At 40.7% G+C, this 21,376-nt stretch overlaps 1 protein-coding gene across 1 annotated transcript in view; it reads left to right on the forward strand.

The window, feature by feature from the left end:
• The first annotated feature begins 13,283 nt into the window (after positions 1-13,283).
• Positions 13,284-21,376, forward strand: part of LOC118152744 (uncharacterized) — an 89,233-nt gene continuing 81,140 nt past the window's right edge. Inside the window, exon 1 of the transcript XR_013533638.1 lies at positions 13,284-13,496. The gene's annotated coding sequence lies outside the window, so the exon portion shown is untranslated. The remainder of the gene's footprint in view (positions 13,497-21,376) is intronic.

Consider the following 21,376-nt stretch of genomic DNA (forward strand, 5'->3'; position numbering starts at 1 on the left):
TTATCTCTGGCAATTCTGTTTGCTTTGATGTCTACTTAATCAGATATTAATATAGCTGCTCCTGCTTTAAAACAAATGTTTGCATGGTACACCTTTCTTAAAATCCTTTTCCTGTCGATCTACCAGTGTTATTACATGTGAAGTGAGTTTCTGTGAAACAATATATAATTGTCTTGTTTTTAAATTCACTCTGCCAATCTCTGTGTTTTAATTGATGTATTTAGGCCACTTCTATCTCACGTAACTAGTGATATATGTTAATGCTTAAGTCTTTCGTTTTTATTATTTATTTTCTGTTTGTTCTCCTGGTTTTTGTTTCTCTTCTGTAATTCCCGGGTTACTTGAATTTTTTTTTAGGATTCCATCTTGATTTATTTATAGTGTTTTGAGTCTCCACCTTTGGGCATTACAATATACACATATGACTTTTCACAGCCTACTGGTATCAACAATTAACCACCTTTAGTGAAGTGTGAAATCTTTGTTTCCATTTAGAGCTCTTTACCTTCCCCAGATTTAAATATAACTCTTGGGGTATCATATGGTATTCTAATCTATATTTCAATCATTAAACACGATTAATAAAACTCATGAAGAAAGTCCAGAGTCTATTACATATACTCATATTTTGGCTTTTTCTATTTCCTCCTGATGTTTCAAGGTTCTTTCTTTTATCAGCTCCTTTTTGTTTGAAGAATTTCTTTGGCCAATTTTAAGACTAGATCTGCTAGCAACAAAGTCTTACGTGCTCCTTCATCCGAGAATGATTTTATTTTTCTTTCATTCTTGAAGGACAGTTTATCAGGTACAGAATTTGGGATACTTCTTTTCTCTGAGCATCTGTCACTTTCTTAGACCCTCCATGGTTTAGAAGAAAAACCCACTGACATTTGAATTTGTATTCTCCTGTAGCTAAATCATCATTTCTCTGTGGCTCATTTCAAGATTTCCGTGTCTTTCATTTCCTGAAATTTAATTATGTTGTGTCTTGGTGTGGATTTCTTTGGGTTTATCCTACATGAAATGTTAAGCTGTTGAATCTGCAGGTTCATGTCTTGTTGCAAATTTAGAGAGTCTTCAGTCATTATTTCTTGGAGCAGTCTTTCAGCCCCATTCTTTCTCCTTTTTTCATTTTGAGATGTGATGATGTAATTGTTGACTTTTTATTGCTGTCCCATAGGTCCCTGAGGCTCTGTTCATTTTCATAAGTCTATATTCTCTGTGTGGTTCAGATCCAGTGAATTCTGTCGATCTGTCCAAAAGTTCACTTATTCTGTGCTCCCTGATCTCCACTCTACAATTACACCCATCCAACAAGGGGTTTTTGTTGTATTTTTTATTTCTGTAATTTCCATTCAGTTCTCTTTTAAACATCTATTTTTTTAAAGAAATTATTTTATTTTATTTAAGTCCTGGGATACACATGCAGGATGTGCAGGTGTGTTAATAGGTAAACGTGTGCCACGGTGGTTTGCCACACTTATCAAGCCATCACCCAGTCATTAAGCTCCTCATGCAGTGGCTATTTATCCTGATGCTTTCCCTTCCCCAGCCCCTCAACAAACCCCAGTGTATGTTGTTCCCCTCTTTGTATCTATATGTTCTCCTTGTCCAGCACTCACTTATAAGTGAGAACCTGCAGTACTAAATTTTCTCTTCCTGAAGTTTGTTTGCTGAGGATAATGGCCTCCAGCTCTATCCACATCCCTGCAAAGAACATCATCTCATTCCTTTTGATGACTGCATAGTATTCCATGGTGTATATGTACCACATTTTTTTATCCAGTCTATCATTGATGGGCATTTGAGTGGATCTTGTCTTTGCTATTTAAATATCTATTTGTTTAATGAAAAGTTTTCAGTTGTTTCCAGAGAATTTGTCATTTATGTTGAGGTTTTATATATATATATAGAGAGAGATAATACATCTGCTTTAAAATCCTTGTCAGATAATTACAACAGCTGATTAATTTTGGTATCAGCGTCGGTTGGTTGTCTGTTCTCATTCAAATTTTAGTTTTCTTGGTTCCAATATAAGAGTCATTTTACATGTGGCCTGAATATTTCATCTTTGGAAGATCTCTGGGATCTTACCTAAATCTTTTATTTGAGCAGGAATTCATCCTGTCTATATTTAGCATGCAGTTCCTCAGCTACTATGTGAGTAGTGGTTCCAATGACAGTCTCATTTTTAAGGCCTTCGCTGTGTTATTTTGGTCTGTTTGAATTACCTGATGCTTCTTGGGCTTACACTGGTTCCTGCAGAAGGGGTTTCTCCAGACTGGGTCACTGGGTGTCCCTAGGTGAGAGAAGGCAGTCCCAGGCCTGCAGGTAGAAAGAGGCTCACCAGTCAGCTCGTGGGGCATAATCTCCCAACTCTGCCCTGGTTGCCCCAGTATCTCTAGGCAGAGGAGGGGAGTATTAGGCCTAGGAGACAGACTTTGCAGGTACTGCTGCCTGCTGTGTCTGGGTCCTTCCTCCTGGTTTCACACACTCATCCTGGCATCCCCAGTATGGAAGGGAATTCCAGGCTTGTGGCAGCCTTTCTGGAAAATACTTATTCTGACAAGCTCTTCTCTTCTTTGAGGGTCAGAGTATTTCCCAGGCTGGGCCACGTGGTGTGACCTCCACCTTGAAGGCACCCTCTGGAGGATGACACAGGCCCTCAGAGGCAAAGAGGTTCCAGGATGAGACTGCTGTGGAGTTTCTTGCAGGTACTGTGGGGCAAGCTTGGTGTCTCCCCACTGGAAGGAAAGTTGCTTCTCTCCATCCATCTACCTTAATGATTCTTCCTGGCTTGCCTTGTGCTTTCTGAGGGGCTCCAGTTCCATCAGGGGAGGTGTAGCCTTACCCAGGCCTCTTTCTGGTGATGGATTGAAGGAAAATGCTGGGCCTGGGTCACTTTGTTCTACTGGGTCACTTCGTTCTACGGGGTGTTGCTCCTCTAGTCTTTGAGTCCCAAACCAGCTCACCTTCTTCTTACCAATAACCACAGTTGCTTCCAGCTGTTTTCAGGGTGAGGAGCAGGTACATATAGGTCTATACCATCTTGTCTGGATTGGAAGCCTAGGGTCTGATTTAAACCAAGGGAAGACATTTCAATGAAGAAAGATGTGGAGGAAAATGAGAAAGACTGCACAGCAGTCAGAAGGAGATGGAAGCTGTGAAGCCCTTTTCACTGGAGGCCATGGAAAGCCAACGAACTACTCTAGACAGCAAGCACACCTATCTCTGAGTCAGTGCTTTCCTCCCCACTGCATGTCAGCCTTCTGTATTTCTTCATTGATTCTTTATAGCAATGGATATCTCTAATGATAACCACACTAATTTCTGTTTTTGTTTGTAGGTCATTGCTTTGCTCTCAGTGTGCCTTGAGATTTAAACCCTTGAAGAAAGGGAATCTATTGTGAGATTTGGATTACTGTCTAGCAGTAGACAGATTGATGATGGAGTAATAAAAGGGCTAATGATGATTACTTAACTGAGTCTACAAAACTTTATATCCACATATGAAGAGACATATTCATGTGCAATTTTACTTCTAGCCCCCTGTGGTATTATGAGAGCTTCAGTTGAAATCATACATAAAATAAATTGTTTTATAATGGTTGCTAAACAGGTATGCTGCAAGTATGTGTATGGAAACCTAATCCATTAGCCCAGAGGCCTTAAAAGTGAGTGTTCTCAACCCTTTGGAAAGAAATAGTAGAATTTATATTTCTAGTTATTTTTTATCTCAGCGTCCTTTCACTTACATTTTGTGTGTATTTTAAATGTTATAGCATACTGTAACAGCAATACGTGGATGAAATTTTAAAATTATATAAATTTGGGTACCAATGGGGCGCTGTAAAATCAAAATAGTTTGGAGATTAATGCTTCAGGCAACAGAAGATTTTCAAAATTCACTGCATAAAGGAGTATTTAATTTGGGGCATTCTTCCCAGAATAATTTATAAAATCTTAAATTCAACTGAGGAGAGGCAGAATGTTCACAATATTCATGTATGGACATGTTTGAATAACACATTTCAATCTCAGAATCTCAGAGAAAGAAATGTTTTTGAAATTGTGTGGAAGACAAAGAAATCTGGCAGCTTAGAACAAAACTTGGATCTGGGATGCAAGAGAGCCCAGGTTTGCATGATTTAATGGAGAAAGTCAGCTGCTCCTGTTCTCAGTGGGTTCTAATGTATCTTTTGAAATCTCTTCTTTCTCCACCTGTACGCCCAAAGCTCCTTATCCTACTTTCTTATTTTCTATAGTGTGATTCACCTGCTAACATACTATACAACAAACTAGTAAATAATGTTTATTGTGGGTTGCCTGTCTTCTCCCAGCTAGAATGTAAATACCAGGAGGTCAGGTGTCTTCGTCGGCTCGTTGAGGTGAACCACGCACCTGCCACAGTGCCTGAATACAGCGATGATTATGCATTTGTTAAACGACCAATAGCAGGGTCCTGGGCTGGCTCACAAGTTTTAGGCCTTCGTGGTTTTTATTAGCAGTATAGCTAAACTGCTCTGCAGTTAATGTCCCAAGGTTAAGATATTCTGTTCTCTTTGTCAGCGTAAACATAAACTACATTTGGAGATTTTTTTTTGATCCAATGTGCTAACTAGAATGTGTCTTAAAAACACAGCATTTGTGATTTTTTTTATCCAAAATACATTACCTTTTTGACTTAGTGCAATTAAATAAGTCTTACTATCAGAGAGTTATCTTTAACAGTTGAGTTGAATAAGGCTTCTCAGTGCCAATTCATAAGAGCCACCCTCAAAGAAGCCATTCCTGATTAGGCTCACCTGGGTCCCGTCGTGCTGGTCTGGCATGCAAGCGTGCGTGTGTCTTTAAAATGTGTGTCGTGCACTGCTTTCTAAATGCCTTTCATGGTTTCATTTGTCTTTTCTGTCTTTACTATCCAAGCAGAAGTTGTCTAATAAGAGGAGTTACACCCGACGGCCTCCGGGTATTCTGGAAGGATGCTGAAGAGGAGTCATTTCACTATCAGGGATTTATGGTCAAGCAATTAGAAAGCTTTTCAGTTTCAATGGGCCATCAGTATGAATCTACTTTTAAGGCTGGGCGTGGTGGCTCATGCTTCTAATCCCAGCACTTTGGTAGGCCGAGGTGGGTGGATCACAGGAGTTTGAGACCAGCCTTGCCAACACAGTGAAACCCCATCCCTACTAAAAATACAAAAATTAGCTGGGCATGGTGGTGGGCACCTATAATCCCAGCTATTTGGGAGGCGGAGGCAGGAGAATTGCTTGAACCTGGGAGGCGGAGCTTGCAGTGTGCAGTGAGCCAAGATCACACCATTGCACTCCAGCCTGGGCGACAGAGCTAGACTCTGTCTCAAAAAAAAAAGAAAAGAAAAGAAAGAAATGAACTTTTGAAATATGTATTTAGTTAGTGATTAATTGACCATCTGCTGATAGCAAGGCAATGAAGGAACAATAAGCAAGGATGGATTCAGAAAAAAGAAATGAGAAAGTCTTGGAGAAAGTAGACAAATGTAAGGAGAGTAGTATTCATATTCTGTCTGGGGTTGGCTCTGTAAAGAAATAAATTGCTTTTATTTATTTTTATTCATCCCCCCTGCTTTACAAAGTATGTCTTATTTAAGTGTTCACGGAGACAAATGACTTGTAACTTATTATTACTAGGAAGTATAAACTCTCTAGTTCTTTGGTCTTCTGTAATCTTGCAGAGGTTTTTGAATATAATCATTTCTCTGGTTTGGTTAAATAATTTTTGATGATTTTTTTTCTGGTTCACGTTCAATAAAATACAGGAAAACAAAGTTTATATGCATTTGGAAAGAACATTTACCTCATCATCTCTTCTCTCTGGCTCTCCCATCATTGTTTATTACCCGGTCTCAGGTTTGTGATTCTCTGTGTGACTTTCTGTCTGTATCATTCCCTCCAGATAGTCCAGGCCTATTGATATTTCCATATCCCCATGTCCTTTACTTCCTTCATCTTGGCAGAGCCCTTTTTGATTTTCTCTTAGGGTATCATAATATTATTTCAACTTCTTTCTGGACCTCTTATTTTTTCTCTACCAGTCTCACACTCCCACAACCTCCAAAACTAGATTGACATTTCTATTTTCCAATTCTGCACATATTGCTGTCTTGTACTAAAATTTTCTATTTTCTTGTCTGGTAGAAAAAGTACAAACTCTCCAAACTGGCATGAATGATCCTCCTAAAAGCATAAACAATCCCACCAGATTTCCCCCCATTATTTTCCTACATCAGTAGGTCTAGTACATAATGATGAGAGCTACTAAGAAATGTTTACTTAGGAGAGATTCAAGATGGCCGAATAGGGAGAGAGCCCAGATGGCCAAATAGAAACAGCTCCTCAGTGCAGTTCCCAGCAAGAACAGCACAGAGGGTGAGTGCTCACCGCATTTCCAAAAAAGTTTTCACTGCCCACATACCAGGAAATTCCTGGGCCAAAAAGCGCCACAAGTTTTCAATGCGGCAGTTTCAGCCAGTACCGGATTGGCACACACAAATTCACACAAGTCTGGGTGGCCGTTTCTACTGGAGCCTGGAACACCTGGGAGACAGAGCCATGCCACCCATTCAACTGAGAGGGAGGGACCTGAGACAGGGAGCCAGGCAATCTGGCTTGGCAGGTACCACCCCCACAAAACAAGCAGTCTGAAATGCCTGGACTGAAAGTTTCACAGCAACCAGCTGGACCCAGGACGAATACTAAAACAGATTTACAAGAAAAAAACAAACCCATCCAAAAGTGGGAGAAGGATATGAACAGACATTTTCCAAAAGAAGACATACATGAGGCCAAGAAACATGAAAAATGCTCATCATCACCGGTTATTAGAGAAATGCTCATCAAAACCACATTGAAATAGCATCTCATGCCCCTTAGAATGGTGATCATTAGAAAATCTGGAGACAACAGATGCTGGAGAGGATGTGGAGAAATAGGAACACTCTTATACTGCTGGTGGGAGTGTAAATTAGTTCAACCACTGTAGAAGACAGTGTGGCGATTCCTCAAGGATCTAGAACTAGAAATATAATTTGACCCAGCAATCCCATTACTGGGTATATACTGGAAATTCTTTATAATAGAATAAATCATTCTCTTATAAAGACACATGCACACGTATGTTCATAGCGGCACTGTTTACAATAGCAAAGACCTGGAACCAACCCAAATGCCCATCAATGATAGACTGAACAAAGAAAATGCGGCACATATACACCATGGAATACTATGCAGCCATTAAAAATGATGAGTTTGTGTCCTTTGTAGGGACATGGATGAATCTGGAAACCATCATTCTCAGCAAACTGACCCAAGAACAGAAAATCAAACACCGCATGTTCTCACTCAAAGGCAGGTGTTGAACAATGAGAACACATGGACACAGGCAGGAGAGCATCACACACTGGGGCCTGTTGGGGGGATTACGGAGGGACAGCAGGAGGAGTGGGGAGGTCAGGGAGGCATAACATGGGGAGAAATGCCAGATGTAGGTGACGGGGGATGGAGGCAGCAAACCACATTGCCGTGTGTACCTATGCAACAATCCCGCATGTTCTGCACACGTACCCCAGAACCTGAAGTACAACAACAACAAAAAAAAGAGAGAAAAAAGAAGGAAAAAATGCCTACCTCTTTTATGACAAATTTGCATATCTGAGGAGGTGTGAAAATAGAAGTCATTAATGAATCTTGACTGCAACAGACAGAAACCTAAACCTTAAGCAAAAATTGGAATTTATCAGAAAGGTCATGTAACTACAGGAAGTAGAGCAGTTCATCGGGCCACAGACTCTCAGATGCCACCAAGCCCATCTCTGCCTCATCTCTTGCTTCAGCCTCTCACTCTGTGGCATCATGTTCTCTGACCAGCTTTCTCCCGATAGCAGGGAACAAAAGAAGATGAAGCCACCTGTTTCCTGTTTCCCAGCTTCATAATAAATGAGGAAATGTTATTTCTTTCCCTTTCTCCAGGTTAAACAATGATAGGAAAAATTGTGATGGCCCCGGCTTGGTTCTATGCCTGACTCAGGGAGGAATCATACATAATCAGAAGAAAAGTCTCCTAGGAATGGATCAGCTTAATGTCATACTCATGATGAAAAGGGAGATGAATTATTTAAGAACACGGAAGAACTGGGAGAATTACATAGCTGGGAAGCCAGAAGGAGCATTTCCCAAAGAAGGGGATTGCATATCTTAGTAAAGCTGAAGGAATACCAGACAGAGAAAACAATGGTGGCTCACGCCTGATATCCTAGCACTTTGGGAGGCCAAGGTGGGTGGATCACCTGAGATCAGGAGTTCAAGACCAGCCTGGCCATCATGGTGAAACCCCATCTTAAAAAAAAAAGAAAAAAACACTGACTCCATTTCAGAAAATACAACAACAGATTTGCTTTCTACAAGAAACAGGAGAAGTCATGTGCACACGTCTGCAAGTGTATTACATAATGCACACAAAACAAGGCATAAATTTTCATTCAATCTCATCCATTTTTGTAAAAATACGAAAACAAAACAAAACAGATTATAGCATGTAAGTACCTAAAAGGACACTACAAATCCCTAACTTCAATCTCATTTCTTTTTAGGTGAGGCAGCTAATGTCTACAGAAAAGCAACTCATTTAAAGCCACTATTTTGTGGCAGGTACCATGACCCCAAGTCCAGTGTTCTTCCTGTTTTGCCTAATATAAAAGCCTGATCCAAACTTGGTTAGTAAAATACCTCCAACATTCTGGACAATTAATGCCCATATTCTCTGATGTGCAGGGCTATTGCAGTTTTGAATCATTTTCTCTGTGCACAAAAGTCTCTCAATGGGAAGCCAATAAATAAAGTTTAAAATACCGTTGGAGAACAGGGGCCAAGGTAAGTTTTTTAAGTTTAGACACAGGAGTCCAGGTTTTAATCCTAATCTGCTACACTCTGCCTTAATTGCTTACGGGATAATTTAATTATTTAAATTGTAATGTGTCTCAAAACTACTGACTCTTGGCTCTCATACCCTGTATTTCCACAGAGCAGTGGAAAAGCCTGGCAAAAAGGGAAAGAAGAGGGTGGACCATGTCTATGTTCAGACAGAAAAATGAAAAGACGTGTTAGTCAGTTTTCACACTGTTATAAAGAAATACTCAAGACGGGGTAATTCATGAAGGAAAGAGGTTTAATTGAGTCCATTCCACATAGCTGGGGAGGACTCAGGAAAGTTACAGTCATGGTAGCAGGAGAAGCAAATGTGTCCTCGTTCACAAGGTGGCAGGAGAGAGAAGTACAGAGCACAAGGAGAAGAGCCCCTTATAAAACCATCAGATCTCATGAGAACTCACTCACTACCGTGAGACCAGCATGGGGGAACTGCCCCCATGATCCAGTCACCTCCCACGAGGTCCCTCCCCCAACACGTGGGGATTACAGTTTGGATTATAATTCAAGGTGAGATTTGGTGGGAGACACAGAGCCAGACCATATCAAGACATTTAGCGTAGAAAACAACATCCGAAACAGTTAACTTGATGCTAATTAGCCTCTGAAGGAAAAAGTAAAACGAACTCAACTAAGTTCAGTCTTAATGCTATTAGAATTATTAATTATGAGTATAACTGAGCTCTTCTCATCTCTCGGATTATTTAAATACCTTAAAAACTCTAATGGAATTGCTAAAACATTGTAGGGATGCACTTTACAGCTTGTGCGGGAAAAGTTGTCTTCTTGCAATGTCAATTTACAGACTGAAAAGAAAAACAAACAAAATGTCCAGAAGTACTTTGTGCTGTTTACAGCGGAGTTTACTCTAGAGTTTGAACAGCAATCTCAGGAGGCAGCATATTTCGAAGTAGTTAGCACGTAGATATTTAAAGCCAGTGAAATAAAAGAGAGAGGCCGGGGAATGCAGGCCTGTGTCACGCCAGCATGCTCAGAGGTCTAAGAGAATCTGAGAAGGAAATGACAGTGAGGTAGAAGGAGCCAAGGGAGAATAATAGCTTAAAATCCAAGGGAAGAAAGCATTTCGATGTGTTTGAAGTGGTCAACTACGTCAAAAGATGGAGTAAGATGAAAAGAGAGAATTGATTTTTGGATTTGGCTATGTGGGAGTTGGAGATCTTGACAGGCACTCATTCATAAGAGTGATATGAATACAACTTTAATTGGAGGGGTTCAGGAGAAGATGGGAAGAGAGGACACTCAGGCTGCCAATTACATGAGCTTAACTATAAAGGGGAGCAGAGACATGGGGAGGTAGCTAGAAGGAGACGTATGGTGTATGAAGGTTTTTTGTCTTTCCAGGACAGGAGACATAAGAGCATGTTTTCATGTTAATAAGATGACTCTGTAAAGATGGAGAAATTCATAACACAAGGGAAAGAGGGGCCAGTGGCAGGAGGAACAACTTTGAGTAGGCGTAGAGAACAAGATCCAGTGCACAGGTGAGAGAGTAGTCCTTAGACAGGAGCACGGACAGTTCATCTGAGGTAGCAGGCAGGACAGGAGAATACAGGGGCCAGTAAATTTGGTAGGGAAAGTGTGTGGGAGTACTTTTCGGATTGCTGATACGTCCTCAATATCATAAAAAGGTGTTAGCTGAGAATGCAATGGAGGTGACAGGGGTGGGGAACTGAGAAAAGAGGAAATACTCATCCAAAACGGCGAAAGAGTGAAAGGCTTGGGAGGGAGATCGTGGGAATAGCTAGATGAGTAGGATCCAGTCGGGGGGTTTGATGTGTTTCTCCAGCAATATCCACTCGCCTGCTCACAAATGTGAGTGTGTTTCAAGAACGTCAGATTTCACATAGGTTAGGACTCTGCCAAGAAGAGAGAGAGGGCAAGCTGCGTACAGAGAGAAATAAGGATGTGTGTTTTGAAGAAGACCAAAAACTAGGGTTTGCAGAACTGTTGGGGCTGAAATCCCAGCAGAAATTCATTGAAAATATAGGGGACGGTATTTGAAAAGAGGGCAACTCGAGATTTAGTTTACACAAGGGGTCCAGTTAGCAGCAGCAACGAATATATAACCAAGAGAGTGGATGGATAAGGTAAACTGAAAGACAAAAATCACTGAAGGAGGAGTCACGGAACCAACAGTCCATGGTATTAAAAGGATCAACTACACGTACGTGTGCATTAAGAGAGGTGGCGCTATACTGCAGTAACAACCCCAGTGCTTCAGTAGTAACAAACCCCACGTTTCTAATGCATGCGGAGTGGAAGCTCAGCAGCTCTACAAGCCTGGTCTCTCCACTGAGTGACTTAGGGAGTCCGTTTTGGGCTCTGCATCTCAACATGTGACATCTATAGTCACTGTTCAAAGGGAATCGAGTGGAGATGGCTCATGGACTTTTAAATACTCTGCCTCAAAAATGATACTTGTTATTTCTGCTCACCGTATCATTGTCTGGAGCGAGTCATACAGCCCCACTCCCTGTACCATGTCCAATAACACAGGGAGTATGTCTGGCTGCCACAGTGTCAACAGTTTCTCCTTAAAAATTATCAAGGAGTAACATGTGAGGGAAAGATGGTGAACCAGGTGCTAAATTCGTCAAAGAATGAAGGGAATTCACCCAGAAGGTCAGATGTGACTACAACAAAAGAATGAGCAGGTCGTAGAGACTGTTGGCATGAGAAGCCAGGGAACTGTGGGCTCATCTGCTAGAAATTGCCTTCTCTTTATACTAAACCGTCTGAAAGCTGTGTACATGACATCAAATATCTGGATATGAATGAAATAATCATCAAGATCTTTCCTAAGGCATTACATCTTAAGCTACTCAGAAATCGGCTGTTGATGAATCTGATTAATACAGAGTTAGCCATGTTTCCTTAGAGGACCACCAGGTTTTAAAGAACGAAAATATGGGAATAATAAAACCTTACTGAACATAATTTATTCTTTCTTTGACAATTTAGAAGGCATCTTTAGCTCCCATGGTGACTTAGGGACATGCCTATGAACATCAATTACAGTTGAACTGCAGATATGCAAGGCAATAACTCATGTGGGCTCTCTGCACACTTGGAGCTGAAGCAGGGCCTTAGGAAGAGTAATGACGGTGGAGAATGGAAGGGTCAAGAGCTGGGGAAACTAACCAGGTGGCAGGACTTACTCCCAAGAGTAAAACCAGCAGTTGAAATAATAAAGTTCAGGGAGGTGAGGAACTGGGTTTCAAACAGGGCTGATACATACATCTAGGAGGTACCCTCCAGGTGCTGGGAATACGAGACCAGAAATCTCCATTTACCATGCAGGCAGATCATATGTCTCCAATCTAATAGGTTAATTGGTTGGAAGCAGATATGGAGTATCCAAGTATTGGGATTTCTTTCTAAGTTGTGGTTTATTAACCTGGGGCTGGGCCTTTCAAAGGACCAAGCAAGCTAGTAATCATTGTGAAGTCCAGGATAGGGGTCTGATTTTACCAGGAAATTGAAAGGCAAACCAGGAAACCAGGGAGTTAAGCGCAGGAGGAGAGGTGGGAAGAAGGGGCCTGCGCTTAATGAGCATCCCAGATCTCCCGCTCCAGCCAGCACGTTGATTCCAGAGTACAGTCACCTGGAGACGAGACGCCGCCTCTACTGTGGTTTCAAGGGGAAGGAGACAGAAAAGTAAGGAGGAGAAAATGTCTTGGTTGGCTTTGGGTAGGGCTTAGCCTCGGGCTCATTTTCTTGGGAGGCAGGGAGGGACAGGTTGGAGAATGAAGGAACTGACGTGCAGAAATGTAAGGCAAGGAAAATTCAGATTTACTCTACTGGAATGTCAGAAGTGTTCTCTGCAGAGGCTGCAGGATTCCATACCCCACCCCATCTGTTTCCCAAGGACTGTAGTTCTGCCCCTCTGTTCCGAGGCTAGGCCAATACTCAAGTTAGGGTAACGGAAGAAGATAGTTTTTGTAATGCAACTTCATTCACAAAAAAGAGTCAAAGAATGTTTTTAGTTTAATCAGGGATTTACTTAAATTCTTATTTGTCTTATAGGTGTTCGGCCTGTCTTAGTTCCTTTCCTAAAACCTCATGAATTTAAATCTCCTGCTGTCTCCGAAAACCAGATGGAACTGAACCTGGACGGAAGAACTGAGGGCAGAAGGAAGTAGGTGCCTGCGTGGGGCGTGGTGGGAGGCAGGAGAAAGGTATAAGACATTTAAAAGACTGAGGAGTTGGGAGGGAAAATGTGAGGACAGGGGAATGGGGGTGGGGCAGAGAGGAGCGAAGAAGGGAAGAGGAGGAGCAAGACACTAGCTGGGGGAGGATTTCACATCTACCAGTAGAAAGAATCTGTGCGGAAGCACCGGGAATCCGTGAGGAAGCCCACCTACTGAGGAGTGAGCTAGGTGCCCTGAAGGAGTAGAAAAGTATTCCCAGATGTCGCCCCATGGCTGAACAATCCAGAGAGGGGCCGGGCGATGCCGAGGAAATCAGACATTTTCAAAGACCCCCGACAGTTGTGGAACTGCTAGTGCGGTCAAGGTAAATATTATCCACAGACTTCTTTTTACATAGAAAGGGCCATGTAGAGTTTTTGTGTTTCAAATTTATTTTATTTTTCTTTATTAAAGTTTTAAAAGATACATAATTTGCCTTAAGTCTTTAGGTTCAATTTGCAAACCTTCTCATCTTATTTCTAAAACTAGTAAATGTATAAAACAGGGCAGGTTTTGCCGGGAACCTGGATTAGTGTTTCATCTACTCAAGTTACACAATGTAAATTCCCCTTAAAACAACCAATCTCATTTTAAAACTTAGCTAATTAAATTCCCTTAATTTTAAACTTCATTTATAAATGAAAGTACCCAGTCTCATATGCCTGAGTGGGTAAATGTGTGAGCTTAACAAGCAAAATCTTTCCAAATTCTGAACAAATCTTTAAAGTTAAATAAATTAAAATGACAAATACAACGAGTTTTAAATTCTTTTAAGCATGCCAATACTGATTACAAACTTACTGGTATGCGTTTCGACAAGAATGAAAAATTACCAGAATCAGTTGCATGTTTAAAATCGGAATCAAGAGGCTGATTTCTCAGATTTCATTTCGAGCCTTGTCATTCGGTGTGGTCGGGGGTGGTGGTGGGGGGGGGGGGGGCAGCAGCACAGGAACACCTGCAGCTCATTAGGAACATGGCCTCTCCGGTCCCACACAGAACTAACTCAATCTATAGCACCACTCAAGAGAGGGCAGGAAGGGGTATTTCCTTCAGTTTTTGAGCTGATATAGGTGCCAGGGTCATATGGTTTATTGATTCAGCCATTTTTCCTTCTCTTTCTTCCATTTTAGTAGCATACAGCAATCCAGAAAGCAAATCATATCGATCTTGTATTAAAGTTTTCTAACTAGAAGACGCAGAAATACTGTGGTTTAAAAGAACCAGTGGTCCTGGTGAAAGATAGGTCTGATCAATCTTCAGAACCATACTGGGCAGAAAAGGAAGAGAAGGAACTTTTTAGAAACGGACCCCCTTGCGGAGTGGAAGTTATTGTCTGAATCAGCTGCACACAATAGACATTCCTGGCAGGGGTTTCTCTGGGTCAGGTGTCAAAGCCTTCTAGATAGTGGATGGGCACTGTGGCAAGTTGGCATAGTCACGTTTCTTGAACTGAAAAGGATAAAAAGAGAATGTCACATAATCAATACCTGGCCACAATGAGCAAGAGCTAGCTTACCCTGAGCCTTGGTGGGTCCGTGTGTGGTGCTTATCTGGGAAGAGGAATAAGATCAAGTAGGCGTGAAACTCTCGCATGAAGGGTCTTACCGTGGGGTTCGGGGCTACCTGCTGGCATGGTAGTGACATTGGAAGGCAAAGCCCTGCCATGGCCCCTCCATCAATAATGGAGACATGGAGACATGGAGACAGGGTCCTCCAGAAGCAGGATATGCTAGAGAGGCAGCCCCCTCCTGGGGCTTGCGAAGGAGGAGGAAGGTGACAGAATCAGAACAGACCATGTCGGAGGCTTCACAGTACCTGGGAGAAGTACAGAATTTGGGCCTACGCACAGTTTCTTATGCCTGTAATTCTGGCACTCTGGGGCCAAGGTGGGAGAATCACTTGAGCCCAGGAGTTTGAGATCAGCCTAGGCAACATGGAATAACCCCATCTCTACCAAAAGAAACACAAAAAGTTAGCTGGTGTGATGGTGCTCACCTGTAGTTCCAGCTACTTGGGTGAGTGAAGTGGAAGGAGCACTTGAGCCCAGGAGTTTGGGATCAGCCTAAGCAACACAGAAAGACCTCATTACTTCCAAAAAAATTGAAAAAAAAGTTAGTCAGGTGGTGCACAGCTGTAGTTCCAGCTATTTGGGTGATTGAGTGGGGAGGATTGCTTCAGCCCGGGAGGTCCAGACTGCAGCCCGCCTTGACTGCCACAGCACTCCAGCCTCAGCAAAGCAAACACCAGTTCCGTTCATCTTCTGTTCACATTGTGCTGCTAAAATGCATGCCACACCCAAAGGTGTTTTAAGTTTCGGCCCAAAGAGAATTCCTTATAAATAAAATCCATATTTCCCTGGTACCCTGTGAGTCTTGGAGGCAGAACTTCACGTTCACCCCACTGTCATTTAAACTTCTGTTTTATAACTGACTACAACTCCCAGAAGTCTAGTGGCTCAAATTTCCCCTGGAGGTTTTTGTTACATAATTACTAAATTAAAATAATTTTGTGTAGGAATACATTTAAATGAAACATGTTTTCATTCAAAGTCCAGAGTGAAATTATAGATTTGGTGTCCCTACCGTGTCCAGTAGCCAATGTCATCTTTTTTCATTTGTGCTGGACTGGCCCGATTTATTAGAACCTGTTTGAAACCAAGGTCATGTCTGTAACAGACAAATTAGTTTTAATTTCAACAATCAATATGCTTTTGAAAATCACTGCAAGGACAAACGAATACATTTGAGAATACAGAACTGAGTTCCTTTTAATTTGATAACAAGATATCTGGAATAACAGTGAAGATTTTCCCCCATTAATTTTCTACACAATGCTAAATATGTAACTAGCTTAAAGCAAACATATCAGTTGACTTAAATATTATTGTTCCTGAATGCAAAATAGTTTTCAGGTACCAAAAAAAAAAAAAGAAAAGAAAAGTACTGGCTAAAAAGGGGCCATCCCCATTAATTTGTTTTCCAATTACTGGAATATCAATATAGTCTGTTGCCAATAAACAGTGTCATTAGGTTTTTCTCATGAGGGTTAATTAATGGTAACAACCAGCGATTGACATTAGAAAGGAGAAGGCAGGAGCAAAGTTCTTTCTTGAGCCGGACGATGTTTCCTCTATATATTTGTAGGCTACAAAATTGAAAAATAATTTACCATTAGAGTTACACTACAGTGGGCTGTGACATATAACATATTGTTCTTTGAGTTAAAAATATTCTACCACCAAGGATGGATGTATCCTCAGGCGGCTTGTGTGCTATACCAGTGGACCTGTAACTGAAGCAGTTGCTCTGCTCAGGGGAGAATTATCGCTACCTATTAATTTATGGTTTAGAGAATGTTTTGGCGATAAAGCTGAAAAATTAATTTCAGATTGGTCTCAAAGGGGTTGCTTTTAATAGTTCTATTAATTCACTTTGGGGGATCCCTGTTAAAGTTTATGAAAACAGCAAAGACTCACTAGCCCATCTGTAATCTAGATATTATTCCAAACAGACCTCATCATTCTAATTGGAGTTATTAGAACCCACTTCAATTTGACCAGTAATAATTCACATTTCTATAGTACTTCAGTTCACAAAGCGCTTTTTCATTATCAAATTTTGAAATCATCACAACAATCTAATGAAGTGTATTTGTTTCTTGTTACTACAACAACAAATTACAACTAACTTAGTGGTCTCAAACAACACAAATTCATTTCATTACTCCGTCAGAAGTCCAAAATAGGTTTCATGAGCTAAAATCAAGGTGTTGGCAGGTGTGCCTTCCTTCTGGAGGCCCTAGGGGAGAATCTGTGTCCCTGCCTCTTCCAGCTTCCAGAGGCCACCTGCATTCCTTAGCTCACGGTCCCGTCCACCTTCACAGCCAGGTGTTGCTTAGGCTGCATCACTCTGTTTCTATTCTTGCATCCCCACCCCTGTTTTATTTATAAGAACCCAAATAATTACAATGCCCATTCTCCCAGGCCATCTGGGATAATCTCCCCATATCAAGATTTCGAATTTCATTACATCTGAAAAGTCCCTTTTACCATGTGACCTAACATAGTTACAGGTTCCAGAGACTAAGTCGTAGACATCTTTGAGGTCATGATGGTGCCTAGCCCAAGTCGAAGTATTTTCAACATTTTCATCATTAGTGATGGCGATACTAAGAGTAGATTATTTTACAGATGAGGCAAACAAGATGAAAAGAGGCCTAGTCACTCAATTACAATAACTCTGTTACTAGCACACAATACTGTAATTTAAAACCAGTGTTCAGATGTTCATCTGCTTGTTCAACTCCATCATGATGTTAGTCCAAAAGAAAAGTTCCTCTAAGCATTAGTATTGAAGTTTGAATGATACATCCAGTAATTATCTTAGGTCATTTCCAAAAATGTTGCTTCAGGGCTTATTGTCAATAATGCCCACCATATTTTTGATTAATGAACATTAGTGATAATTCTAGTTGTGGCAGCTCTGATAATGTACATATTTACAGAGTCCCCTAAAAAAGTGAAAAAGTTTTATGCTCCTGTAGCATAAAGTAAACTGCTTAAATTTTGTATTTTCACATATTATTACAACTATGTAAACATCGAGAAAGTCAAATGAAATAATCCGTAGCTCACACCTTAAACAGGAAAAGACCTATTAAGTGGTAAAAGAGGAATTTGGCATTCATTCCCAAGTTTAGGGTTTTTAAATAAGATCTTTTGTTAGCACCACGAGTGAAGAAAAAGTGTAGCTGATATTTTAAAGTACAACTGAAGTCAATATATTTGCTATGTGTGTTATTTGGAAGGGATACCAAGAAGATGGTTTGGGCAGGGTTCAGATGAGCTTTGGGATTTGACAAATACTAGCCTTAAATGTAAACAATTAGTGAGTGATGTGAGCACATAAATTTACCAAAGCAGGCCAGAGAAACCCATGCCTCACCTTTCATCTTTTTTAATCTTTGGTATGATGGAGGAGACTTCAGGACAGGATTTCACAGAAAGAAGTATTAGAGACAAATGTTGATTCCTCAGCGAAGATCCCAGAATTGGTTCTTCAGCAGAATATGGCAAATTTATCAATAGAACAATTCAGACCAGAAGAGACAGGAACCAGATTTCCTGAAAGAGCAAGTACTCTTTTGTGTTCGGAGATATATCAGTTGAATAGAAGCTGTCGATGCTTAAAATGTTAGCATAAACATTTACATATGTTTTACTGTAGACAGTTCCTGTTCCACACTGAAATGTTTGGCAGTCAAGAGAAAAGTAACTGTGATGATAAAAATCCACAATCCATGTTATTCATGGGATTGTTGAAGCAACCATGTATTTTTGGATTGGGAAAGATAAGATTTAGAAGATGGTTTCTACTACTAGAAGGAAGATTCTTTGGATTATTTTCCATACATTTAGCTCCATAAGATAAAACTTGAACCAAGTGGAAAAAATTTTAGGGGTAGCTGATTAAAGCCCCATTAAATATTTGTTGTAGTGATTTGAGCTACCCTGAATTAGAATAAACTACTTCACAAGGTAGTAAGTTGCCATTCCTGAGAAAGACATGGAGGAGGGATGATGATCGTGGACTTTCTGTGTTACATGAAAGAGAACAATGGAGAAAGGAAATACAGCAGGTAAGAGCAGGGCCCTGTGACTTTGGGCAAGTTGCTTCATTGTTCTGTCCTTTAATATTGTCATCTGTAAATGGAAGGAAAAATAGTTCTACCTTGAGACTTGTTAGGTTTAAATAAGTTCAGAAAAAGGTTCACTACTATGTTTGGCACATAATAAGTGCTTGATAAATAGAAGGCATACATAAAACTAACACCATGCTAATTAAAAGCTCTCGTAATGAACAGCACAACTCAACTGCTCTATAGTAAAGGAAGCATTGTGACATACTTTTTCTCACTTTAATTAGGATTTCCTTTTTTCTATTATACTTTAAGTTCTGGGGTACATGTGCAGAATGTGCAGGTCTGTTACATGGGTATACATGTGCCATGGTGGTTTGCTGCACCCATCAACACGTCATCCACATTAGGTATTTTTCCCAATGCTATAAGTCCCCTAGAGCCCCACCCCTCGACAGGCCCTGGTGTGTGATGCTCCCCTTCCTGGGTCCATGTGTTCTCATTTTTCAACTCCCACTTATGAATGAGAACATGCAGTGTTTGGTTTTCTGTTGTGTCAGTTTGCTGAGGATGATGGTTTCCAGCTTCATCTATGTCCCTGCAAAGGACATGAACTCATCCTTTTTTTTTGGCTGCATAGTATTCCATGGTGTATATGTGCCACATTTTCTTTATCCAGTCTATCACTGATGGGTATTTGGGTTGGTTCCAAGCCTTGCTATTGTTAATAGTGCAGCAGTAAACATACATGTGCAGGTGTCTTTATAGTAGAATGATTTATAATCCTTTGGGAATATACCCAGTAATGAGATTGCTGGGTCAAATGGAATTTCTAGTTCTAGATCCTTGAGGAATTGCCACACTGTCTTCCACAATGGTTGAACTAATTTACACTCCCACCAACAGTATAAAAATCTTCCTATTTCTCCACATCCTCACCAGCATCTGTTGTTTCCTTTTTATTTGTATTTTTTATTGTTATTATACTTTAAGTTCTGGGGTACATGTGCCGAACATGCAGGTTTGCTACATAGGTATATATGTGCCATGGTGGTTTGCAGCATCCATCACCCTGTCATCTATGTTAGGTATTTCTCCTAATGCTATTGTTCCCCTAGGCTCCCACCCCTCTGCTATCCCTTCCCCATCCCCTCAACCCCTGACAGGCTCCAGTGTGTGATGTTACCCTCCCTGTGTCCATATGTTCTCATTTTTCAATACCAACTTATGACTGAGAATATGTGGTGTTTGGTTTTCTGTTCTTGTGTCAGTTTGCTGAGAATGATGGTTACCAGCTTCATCTTCCAGCAAAGAACATGAACTCATCCTTTTTTATGGCTGCATAGTATTCCATGGTGTATATGTGCCACATTTTCTTTATCTAGTCTCTTTGATGGGCATTTGGGTTGGTTCCATGTCTTTGCAATTGTGAACAGTGCCGCAATAAACATACGTGTGGATGTGTCTTTATAACAGAATGATTTATAATCCTTTGGATATATACCCAGTAATGGGATTGCTGGGTCAAATGGCATTTCTGGTTCTAGATCCTTGAGGAATCGCCACAGTGTCTCCCACAGTGGTTAAACTAATTTACACTCCCACCAACAGTGTAAAAGTGTTCCTATTTCTCCACATCCTCTCCAAGATCTGTTATCTCTTGATTTTTTAATGATCACCATTCTAACTGGCATGAGATGGTATCTCAATGTGGTTTTAGTTTGCATTTCTCTAATGACCAATGATGATGAGCTTTTTTTTGTATGTTTGTTGGCTGTATAAATGTCTTCTTTTGAGAAGTGTCTTTTCATATCTTTGCCCACTTTTTGATGGGGTTGTTTTTTTCTGGTAACTTTAAGTTTGTTGTAGATTCTGGATATTAGCCCTTTCTCACATGGGTAGATTGCAGAGATTTTTTTCCCATTCTGATAGTTGCCATTTCACTTGAATGATAGTTTCTTTTGCTGTGCAGAAGCTCTTTAGTTTAATTAGATCCCAATTGTCTATTTTGGTTTTTGTTGCCATTGCTTTTGGTGTTTTAGTCATGAAGTCCTTGCCTATGCCTATGTCCTGAATGGTATTGCCTAGGTTTTCTTCTAGGGTTTTTATGGTGTTAGGCCTTACGTTTAAATCTTTAATCCATCTGGAGTTCATTTTTGTATAAGGTGTGAAGGGATCCAATATCTGCTTTCTGCATATGTCTAGCCAGTTTTCCAAACACCATTTATTAAATAGAAAATCTTTTCCCCATTGCTTGTTTTTGTCAGGTTTGGCAAAGATCAGTTGTAGATGTGTGGCGTTACTTCTGAGGCCTCTTTTCTGGTCTGTCAGTCTATATTTCTGTTTTGGTACCAGTACCATGCTGTTTTGATTACTTTAGCCTTGTAGTATACTTTGAAGTCAGGTAGTGGGATGCCTCCAGCTTTGTTCTTTTTGCTTAGGGTTGTCTTGGCTATGCAGGCTCTTATTTGGTTCCATATGAAATTTAAGGTGTTTTTATCCAATTCTGTGAAGAAAGTGGTAGCTTGATAGGGATAGCATAGAATCTATAAATTAGTTTGTGCA

The sequence above is a fragment of the Callithrix jacchus genome, chromosome 4 (genome assembly GCF_049354715.1).
Source record: "Callithrix jacchus isolate 240 chromosome 4, calJac240_pri, whole genome shotgun sequence".
In the NCBI taxonomy this organism is placed as follows: Eukaryota; Metazoa; Chordata; class Mammalia; order Primates; family Cebidae; genus Callithrix; species Callithrix jacchus.